Source organism: Coturnix japonica, chromosome 4, assembly GCF_054131305.1.
Source record: "Coturnix japonica strain WE chromosome 4, WE-NBRP24, whole genome shotgun sequence".
In the NCBI taxonomy this organism is placed as follows: domain Eukaryota; kingdom Metazoa; phylum Chordata; class Aves; order Galliformes; family Phasianidae; genus Coturnix; species Coturnix japonica.
This window is the reverse complement of record NC_140666.1, coordinates 61,815,921-61,827,142: the sequence shown is the minus strand read 5'-3', so window position 1 is coordinate 61,827,142 and position 11,222 is coordinate 61,815,921. Positions and strand designations below refer to the sequence as shown.

General features: G+C 39.0%; 1 long non-coding RNA gene across 1 annotated transcript in view; it reads left to right on the top strand.

Annotated features, from left to right (window-relative positions):
• LOC107313620 (uncharacterized) overlaps positions 1–7,790 on the top strand; it is a 94,698-nt gene extending 86,908 nt beyond the window's left edge. The window contains exons 2-3 of the long non-coding RNA XR_014945392.1: positions 409–571; positions 7,191–7,790. This is a non-coding gene — a long non-coding RNA (uncharacterized LOC107313620). The remainder of the gene's footprint in view (positions 1–408; positions 572–7,190) is intronic.
• Positions 7,791–11,222: the final 3,432 nt, after the last annotated feature.

The window sequence follows — 11,222 nt, the reverse complement described above, 5'->3', positions numbered from 1 at the left end:
GTTGAAAAATAGTGAGTTTTTTTAGCTGAGAATTTGCTTCATCAAGAATGTTTTTTTTAATCTGTTGTAGTTTCCATGGAAATAAATAAGAGGCATTACTCTCAGAGCAAACTAAGTACTTCATAGTAAGATAATATATCAGCTATAATAGCTAGGAGAATAAATAATTGAGCTACAGTAATCATTACATGCTCTAATGCCATCTGCTTGGACTTGCCAACATACAGCAGGCTGCACCGTGAACTCAGTCTGACCAATGTGATCATGTACTCTGGGACATGCCATGCCTGGCTAACACTCTAAGGACAAACTGATTCTATATCAGCACTGTGTATTGCCTTACAGATCTGTTCCTGTATGCTCAAGGCTGACTATTACATTATTAAATCCTAAATTATCTTCTTACAGACTGCATGCTAGAATGGCACTGTGAGAGAAAGCTTGGGAAGCAATCAAGGAAAACAAGAAATCAAGGAATTAAGTTGAAAAGTACTCAATACAAAAAAACTGCACAACCCATCAAGCTCCATCTCCCTCCCTCCATGATTCCCCAAATCTTGCCAATGCAGAGGTAAGAGTTTTAAGTAAAAAATGAGAAAGGTGTGTGTTTCTTGGTATTTGTAGAAGCAATGACATCTTCAGATTGGATCTACATGATTGATTATATGGGAGGAAGAAGTCATGTTGTTTAAGAAAGGTGATGGTTATTTGATATTGCTTGTGAATATAACATGTGGCAGTTGTAAGAGCTGAGCTTGTTAGTGGGTAGGGGGTCTAATCTTTTTGCTTGTGGAGTAAGGTTCCAAAACTGCTTTCAGAGAAAGCTTTTGCTGACATATGAATGTGTTCATTGCTACACTCAATTGACCTGACTGCTCTAGGAGCAGCTGTGCAAGTCAGAACAAACCTCTCTTTAATCAATGTAGGAGGAAAGATGAACCTAATAGTCAATGCGAGTAGTTAAATGAAACCACATGTGCACACAGTCTCAAAAATATTGCCTAGGCTTCTGATAGCACCTCTTGATCTACAGCTGTGTTGATATCTGAAGTAAAGCAAGTAATATTGTTCTGACATAAGGAAGTATCAATGTCAATGATGCTGCTACTATTTTTGTCAAAATTACTAGTGTTCATAGCTTAGAAAGATGATTTTACTTCAATGTAGATTTTTCTCTTTAGTAACCAGAAAGGTGTTAAAACAGACCTACTGTTTTAAAACTGTTATCTGGGTTAAGCAGTCCCTTTTAAATGAAAGTCATAAATTGTGCATGTTCTCCTACTGGCTATTAGCTTCTACTTAGCAGATTCTGAATTACTTTCCTAGAGTGAAATGCATATGTGAGTCACAGTTCATAATATTGCTTATTCAGCTCCATGTCTGCAATTTGAACTAATTAAGTAACAGTGTCACAGGACTTCGGTGAAGACAGTTTCTGCTCTGTCACTCCTTGTTGTCAATTATCAACTCACACTAATCACTATTACTGTCAAAACAGACATCAGTGCATGATTGTATTTATCTTATTCCCAGTTCCCATTTCAAAAGATTCATTTAGATAGGTTATTTATTTTCTATATTCACACCTTTTTCCTATTATTCATACTGTTTTTTCCCCATTCCAAACTTTTCTCTTTCTTGTATTAGTTATAGCTCCCCTGCATTATTATTTTTTAATTTATAGTGTGCATCTTATTATTTTCAGCAGTGAACAACAGATGAAGTTTCCCTAGTTGTCTACTTTACTCTTCTCCTCCTGATTTGCCATTGCTGTAATAGCTTTCTTATCAGCTCTTTGGTTGTCACCTATGCACGTGTGTACAGTGACAATAAAGAAAAGATGGTAGTAAATATCCAAAAGGTTATTTACAGGAAAACTCACCCGTACAGAAGTCTTCAGTCTGCTGGGAACCACTGAGGCAATCTCCACCAAGGAGCAATCTCCAAGACATGGAGGTCAGCCCTTAAATGAGGTCTAGAGTCAAGCTCCACCCCTTCCAGGAGCACAGCTAAATTACTCTCACCTGTGCTCCTACAGCTGACCGACACCTGCCTCAGCTGATTAATCAAAGGTTCAGGATGTGATTACCGATTTCCCATACAACATGCTGTAAATATTCAGAAGGCTCTCAGTGGAGGAGCACTTAATTGCTATTGTCCAAGCCACTGACATAATTTAAAATGTGCGAAAACAATGCCTGACTATGGCTTTACCATATGCTAATCTGCCAAAGCTTTAAAATTTATCTGTAGTTACGGTTGATGATATAGTATCAGATAAGATCTTGTAGCTGCTGCATATTGATACAATAAATAACATAAAACACCATTCCTGTCAAGGATGAGGCTTAATAAAGAGGAAGACATAAAAATCCTTCAAATCCTCTTTTATTTCTGCATTTGCTTCATTCTCATACTTCCTGCAGCTCTCAATATTTCATTTCCCTCATGGTTCTTTGTTACCACTTTGATACAACTTGATAACTAGCTTCCTGCTATCTTTTAGTTCATGTTAGAATTCTTTCCATTGTCATGAAAGCATTACTTGTTTTGTTCCTTATTTTTTACACCTCTCTGTTTTTGGGTTCCTACCTTGTTCAGTGCCTCTCTACAGCTGTATGATGCTTTCCACTTTCAAGCACTTTCTTTATATCTTGTTTTTCTTTATATCTTTTTTTGAGTCTTCTTTGTCCTTGTTTTTCTCTTTGCCCCACCGGCCTTTCTTTATTGATTTGCTCAACATCTGATCATTAAAGTTTGCTAACTCATTACATAGGTACTTGGGACATTATATGATTTTATGATATTAAAAATCATTTATTATTATTACTATTATTACCAATCTTAGACCTTCCTACAAAGTAGAATAATTTGTATTGATGTTATAATAGAATACAAGTTGAAATCTGTAATACTGAAATATGATTTCTACAAGTTTAGGAGGTTATTCTTCATTTGGCATTGCAAGAACTGCTTCACAGATTAGCCAGCACAAGCTTGCAACCATTGCAGAGAAGGCAGACTGAGGTTTAACAGTAAATCAATGCAAATTTATTTGCTGAGCAGATCAGAAGTTCAATGTGAAAGTTTCAGAATTTTGTCAGAGCTTAACCTTCCAGACAAATGCCATGAATGTTATGTGGAAAGCTAGCTTCATTTGGAAAATATGCCAGCACCTAAGAAAGTGTCATAAAAGAAATATCTGTCAATGATTAATTATTTTCATCATGCAGAAGAAAGGAAGCTTCCAGTTCCAGAGCTTTAGAGCTGAAACTCCCAGCTTTATCAAACAGAAGGGAACCACAAAAATGGATGGCATATTAGGAAAAGATTTCCATATCAGGAAAAGCAAACATAGTATGTTACTCCAGAATTGATTGCTGAGTCCACATTAGAGTCCTTCCTACACAAGTTTTTCATTTCTGATTACTTATTTCAGAATACAGACCCTAAAGACATGCATAACTATAAGTTATACTCCTCCAGGTTCATGATTCAGTACTGGGTAAGAAGAAATTGTTTGGCTGAATTTAGAGAACATAATTAGTTGGCCATGTTACTCAAAAATAAAATACAATCTGAGGAGTATCTGAAGAAAATTAAGAATGTCATAAATGACGCAAAGGCAAACATAATCCAGTATGTCACACAACCTGCAGTGCTCTTCCATCAGAGATGCACTACACTGTCTTACAACAGCCACTAACAAGATGGTAGGTTCTTCACATCTCTTTAATACCTCATTTTCATGAGGGCCATTACTGAAAACATTGCACTATTTTTTATTTTATTTTCAAACCTGACCCACACTCTACATTCTGGCATGCCTTTGTAGAAGACATCTGAGGATCTCCCTCCAGCTGAGCCATGTGCAATGCAGGAGAGTCTGATGCATACAGGACTTTACCAACACTGGCACCTGGCTGAACTCAGCCATTCTCAGGACCTCCTACCTGCAAGGCAGGACAGTGCTGCAGGGCATTTGCACCTCCTTGAAGCAGCTTGGAAGCAACAGAGGATGCTACTGCAGTCACATCATTGCAGTCCTTCTTTCTCTCCAGGTCTTTCAGCACCATTGATAGCTGACATGTGCACAAAGAAGTATTTCACAGTGTGATGGGAAGCTGGAAAAATCAGCCTGCAATCAAACATGACTTGCTTGTATTGAAAGTAGCTGCCTGAGGCTCTCACTGGCCTCCCAGTGTCATTCCTAATTTTCCTCTGTACCTCAATAACCCCAGCACCCCAGCACTGTTCTACTCCCACAAAGAACTCAGCTGACCTTACAGAGCATCTACTGGGCAGCCAGACAGCCTAAGTCTGAACTCGTTTCTGCAATAGAGAAAATACTGTCAATTCTAGCCTAAATATTCAAACACTGAATCAAACATTTGGCTGCATGGGTTCTACTCCAGGGCTACTCCATGTCCGCTCCCTGGGAATTGCTACTCATAGCATTTTTCTACTTCAATTTCTGTTGTGCTGTTTTTGCTAATGGTCAGTTTGTAAGAAAACTAGCTGGCAGGAACTGCATCAGTTCTTCCCGAATCTCTTAATTTGGAAAGCATAGGCCAAGCTGAAGGAGCCAGTGATGAAGTGCATAGTTCAGGAGACTGGACAAGCTCATCTGTGGACCTCCATACTAATCAGTGCTGGAATAAGCAAATTACTAACTTTTAATATATCAAAATGGGAGAATTTCATGCCACTCTTCCCAAATAAAGCAGTTGTTACACACACTGATAATCTTTGTAGCCAAAGTGACCTTTAGATTATAGCATAGCAGAGGAAAAATGAGAGAAAATAGATTGGACAAAGGCTCTGGAGAATTAGTCCAAAGCTTCCAGTGTAAAGTACCCTTTACAAAAAAAGCAAAGCTGGTTTAAAATATTCTTGGTTTTATCACCTTTGCAGTTTGTTCCTGCATCTATATCATACCTAGAGTGCATTCTCCTCTCTGGCCTGATGTAGCTTTTTGGGGCAAGGATTGAAATCAGTTGAGTTACAAAAACCCTTGAGGGAGGTCATGAGTGGTGTTTCCCAGGGGTCGGTGCTGGGACCTGTCCTCTTCAATATCTTTATTGATGACCCAGATGAGGGCATCAAGACACTAAATTGGCTGGGAGTGTGGATCTGCCTGGGGGTAGCGAGGCCCTACAGAGGGATCTGGACAGTCTGGAGAGCTGGGCCAAAGCCAATGGGATGAAGTTCAACAAGACCAAATGCCACATCCTGCACTACAACAACCACGGATGACGCTACAGGCTTGGGGCGGAGTGGCTGGAAGACTGCGTAGAGGAAATTGACCTGGGGGTATTAATTGATGCTCGGCTGAACACGAGCCAACAGTGTGCCCAAGTGGCCAAGAAGGCCAAGGGCATCCTGGCTTGCAGGTGATTGTCTCCCTGCACTCAACACTGGTGAGGCCACATCTTGAGTACTGTGTCCAGTTTTGGGCCCCTCACTGCAAGAAAGACATTGAGGCCCTGGAACATGTTCAGAGGAGGGCAACAAAACTGGTGAGGGGTCTGGAGCACAGGCTGTATGAGAAGCATCTGAGGGAGCTGGGAATGTTCAGCCTGGAGAAGAGGAGGCTCAAGGGAGACCTTATTGCTCTCTATAACTTCCTGAAGGGAGGTTGTAGTGAGCTGGGGGTTGGCCTCTTCTCTCGTGTCATTAGTGATAGGACCAGAGGGAATGGTTTCAAGCTGCGCCAGAGGAGATTCAGGCTGGACATTAGGAAATATTACTTCTCAGAAAGGGTGGTCAGGCACTGGAATGGACTGCCCAGGGAGGTGGTGGAGTCACTGACTGTGGTGTTGTTCAAGGAACGACTGGATATTGTGTTGACGGACATGGTTTAGTGGGAGCTATTGGTAATAGGTGAATGGCTGGACTGGATGATCTTTTAGGTCTTTTCCAACCTTGGTGATTCTATGATTCTATGAAAAAGAGACAAGAAATCAGGTGTGAAGGTTTCAGATATCTACCTTCTTCATCTAGCGCCCCCTCCTTTTGGGAGTACAATTTTGGAAAATGCTTTGTGATCAACTGGTAGGCTCAATATATGGATTCTATTAGTTATTTAGGGATCACATTTGAGACCTGCACTGTGTGCTGCCAGCCTTCATACAGGACTCTGCCCCTGGGAACCGTTTTCCCAATCTGCCCCTGCTGGGGGCACAGGAAATTAGGCAAGTCATTCAAGAACAACAGCAGGTAGCGATGCCTGGTTTGAGTTCTGAACTCCTGAAAATTCTAAGTAACACATTTGTCTCCAGAGTGCAAAGCTACATTTCTGTCAGTTTATCTGCAAGTCCTGGAATTTCCACCGGTCACCAGCTCAGTCTCCATTCACGCTCTATTTTAACAGCTTCAGATTATACATGTTGTGCCTGTCTGCCTGTTTTCCTTCCCCATAATGAGCTGCAGCAACACTACTGTGTCTTGTGAGCTCCTTCTTGAAAGAAAAATAGCTTGCAGAAGTTTGAAACACAAGTGAAATGTTTAGCAAGCTCCAAGTCATTATCTCTGCAACCACGGGTCTAAAGGGCAAGGTTATTATTGGTATATTGCAAAATGTTTTCATATATATCTAATATATTTTGTCAATTTGACCAAATAAACGTCAGATAATTAGGGCCAGTCTAACAAAAATTCTGCAGCTACAGTACAATTTTCATGATTTTTTAAGCAAGTTGGATGTTGAAGATTAGGCAATGCAGAACACTTTTTTCTCTGTAATTACTCCTTCCTTCGCTATACTTTTACCACAATTTCATGTGGTGTGGAAGGATGCTTTATTATTTTATCTGTTTCCTGTCAGAAATTGAAACTTGGCTTACTTAAATGCCTCCCTTCTGGAAGTGAGGAGGAGAAAAGGGCCCGCTGGAGGCTTGACAAAGATCCAGGCTGACAGGCGAGACATAGGAAAAATAGCACCTGACTGCTAAGATTTAAACTACAGCAGCCTGGAGGGAGGCCATCTCAGAAAAAAAGCGAGGTGCAACATAAACACAAAAGCTGTGCAACATGGTGAGTGACAGATAGCAGTGTCAACCCATCCCACATAACAGGAACAAATGCTACCACGAGGACTTGCCACGGTCTTGCAGCAGTCACATCCCCACCTGGGTCTGATGCAAAGGAGGTCTTTGCTCATCAAAACTACTATCCATTTTATTTTTCAGGGTGACCTCCACAGCACTGACAGCTTCAGCCTGGGCTTGAAACACTAGTTTTGATACAAAGACCCTTATAGTTAAACGACACACCATAAAAGAAGGTAATTTATAAGTGTATAATACGAGAGAGGATTGTGGATCACTATATGTCAACAGGAAATTCATGGATATCTTTCCCTGACATACCAATTTGGAGCCCATGCCTCTGGATGACTTCTCCCCTCCTAGTTTTTTCTCCAAACCTGGATGTCCTTTAAAGGAAGCCATAATAAAATTAATTTTTATCATCATCAAGGGCACGGCAGATGAAAAATGAGAATACAAGTTGAAATGAATATAAATATTAGATGCCAAAATATATCACTGTTCAGAATGCAGTAGGGGCTGAGCATTGTGAAGTCCCGCATATATTCTGCAGCTTGTGACAAAGTCATTTCTGTTTCTTTCAGGATGATAAATAACTCATAGAGTTCACCTACATAATCATTTAACATATACAGGGTACAAATCTCAGTGAAACTGTAGCATTTTATTTATTTATTTATTTATTCTGCTGTATCAACATTTCTGTAAACATAATCCATGAGAAATTCTAAACCATGAAATGCAAAAATAACATTCATATAACTTCAGGATGAAAATTTAGAAATAAATAATAATAATAATAATAATTTTTAAAAATTAAGGGGTTAATTTTCATAATGATTAAGTACCTAATATGGTACTATTTATTGAGTTGTTATTTAGTATCTCTGAGACGGGAGATCTGATGATTGTACTTAAAGTGAAATGATGTTCTTTTGGGTCTAAAATTAAGGCTTTCTCTTCATATTAATTTTGATTAACATTCAAGTTTGGCTATGACACAATGTATGTAATTGGACTCCAGGAAGATGTGAAAAAAGGACTGAGCTGTGATTTACACATTGTGCCAAGGAAGATGTAAGTAAAGCATCTGAGAAGGAAAATGTGCTTTTAATCTATTTTATCTATTTTATTCTTCTCTCTGTTGATACATATGCTTCTTTGTTAACCTTTTTTATAATGTGATTTGTGAAAAACACCAATGAAATTCAAGCAAGCATTTGAAAATACTGTTTCACCCATGTTAGGTTTTATACGATCTGAATTTACTTAAATGCTTTCTCTGGCACAGCAACATAAACAACGGGATAGAAGAAGAAAGGAAGTTTGGAATGATGATATGAATAGCAAAAATTTCTAATTTCTGAACTTACTGTCAGATGAAAAATATTTGCATACATTTATTTTGTTTGAGCACAGTTACTCTGGAAGACATGAATAATATCTGAAAGGTAAGCAAAAGTGGGGTTGGTCTCTCCTCACTGGTGACAGGTGACAGGACAAGGGGAAATGGCCTAAAGTTGCACCAAGATAAGTTTAGGTTGGATGTTAGGAAACACTTTACAAAAAGAGTAGTTAAGCACTGAAAAAGGCTCCCCAGGAAGGTGGTTGAGTCACCATCCCTGGATGTGTTTAAAAACTGTTTGGATGTGATGCTCAGGGATATGATTTAGCAGAGGGTTGGTTGTTTGGGGTAGTATGGTTAGGTCATGATTGGACTTGATCTCTAAGGACTTTCCAACCTGAGTGACTCTATGATTCTATGTTTGATTTAATACATATGAGAAAATAAAGTGATGTATATGTTTAGGACAAGAAAGCTTGTGGCATCATTTTCCCTGTGATTTGTTTCACTGATCTAACTATCACTGGAGAGCTTAGACAAGTAAGAGGGGCTCATGATCAGTGGGAGTATCTTTAGGTCATCCTAAGTAAAATAATGGAGGTAGGATAACACACATATATGTAGGTTTTGAAATTCAGCATGTTTGGCAGTGGGTCTAGTAATGACCTTGTTGCAGGTTTTTTGGAGGTGGCAGAGGTACAACTGTATAATGACTGAAATTTCAAGTTCCGTCATCATAGCACATTTTGTCAGCTCTGAAATTCTCTAAAATTAGCCTTCTTGAGCAGAAGCTGCATAAAATGATTTTATCTATAAAAAACTTTATTAACCAAATCATCTAGTACTATTCTCCAAGTAGCATGAAAGCCAGAGAGAAAAGGTGTTTGGTAAGGTCTACATGACAGTAGTTGATTTATACAGAGTAACACACAGTGCTAAAAGATATCAGGCTAAAAATAAAAAATTAAGAATGATATATTCTGTAACAAAATATGACTATTAGTATGCAGAAATCTTTATATATATAAATGACCCAACTTCAGGCCACTGACATTTAGCTTAAAATTTGATTGCATTAACAACTCATGACTCATGGATTCTATTTGAACCTAATCTAGTTCTTAAACTTGTTCCTAGCTGTAACAAGAAATGAAGTGTTCTGGTTATTGTTCTGTTTTTGTTCAATTATTACATTAGAGGAGTTAAGTAGAAAAAAAACAATGACTCATAAACAGGTAGCCCATATGGGAAATAATGCAGAATGTGATTCAGAAGGTAAATTGTGTGCTGTTGTTTGACTTTTTACAACAAGAAGAATTGAACATAATTGAAAAGTACCTTCAAATCATATTTAAATGATGGAAATAGATTTTGCTGTAACAAATTGTATTCACAACAGGTATAGCGAGATCTTCTTGGAAAAATATGCCATTGCAATGGCAGAAGTCAAAACCCTTCACCACTGCTATTCATCTACAAATGCAAATCATGCAGCCTCCCTGAAATAAAGGACTATTAAGAAATCATCATTCATCACTAGCCCTCATCAACCCAGGCAGCTGATAATCAAGGTTCTCTCCAACCTCTGTGTCAAAGTATAATTACTTGGAAGGTTCTGAACTGAGATAGTGTCTTTCTCTTCAAATATTCTAACAAAATGGCAATTTAAAATGGGCTTGGACATGGAAATAGCTCCAGGCACTGTGATGCTGACCCCTCTGTTGGAACTGGGAGTGAATGAATGAGTGCACTCATGCTTCTGAAACTGAAATATTAGCATTCTCCAAGCATCAAACAAGCACCACTACAGGAACAAGCAGGAAAGCTCCCAGAAAACTCCGGGGCCTTTTGCTGAGGGCCCTCACCAAGCTATACTGAGGATGCCCTGGCCTCACCAGACCCCAAAGCAGTGGCACTCCTCCTAAGGATGCTGTAGACACAAGCTCACACTATTGCATGTAGCTGGTTCCTCTTAGGACACAACAGCAAAGAAAGCCTCTACTCGTAAACCTTGTTTAATAACAAAAAACGTTACCTATGCTTTCCCCAAATTATTATGACAGTAATGTGAAGATTTAAGCATTAAATTTAAGCGTACCTCTGTAGCTGCTTCTCAGCATGCAACACCAGAGCAGAGATTCAACACCACAAATAGTAACAAAAAAAAATATATATATATAAATTCAGCTGGGTTGCACTTCTGAATAGACACTGCAGTTTATTCCCTCTCAGTGTCTGGAGATGCGATTAAGATGACAAAGAGGATCAAGAGGAAGGTCACCAGCAACCGTCATCTCTCCCTCAGAAAACACACAAACACAAAATGTGTGAGAGTAGAAGTCATTAGGCTTGTAGCAGAACTACAGTTGTGAGTGAGAGAAGGGAGAGCAGCCTCTAGAAAAGAGATAGTGTGTGTGTAATACTGCTTTCCCTCCAGGCACCTAAACTTCACAAAGTACAAAATTACCTACACCAACTGAGGAGTAGCTGAAAGTGGCCTTTGTAAAAAGTACCTGTATTTTTGAAGTCAAGACCTTGTACTACATTTTCAGACAACTAAATCTCCATGTAATGTCCATGAAACACATATCTACAGTGGATGTCTTGCAGTTCAAGGCATTAATAAACCCACAGCAAGCTGCCATCAGGGAAACACTCTGATTTGTGAAACTCTGCAGGAGGACGCAAAGGAAACATATGCAGTACATATTTTCTGTTCTAATTTCTAACTCTGATCATCAAGAGTGCTCTCCATTATGAACAAATAAGATTTTTACCCAAACATTAAAGAAGACTAAAAAAAGATAAAAAATATTCTGCTGTAGGTA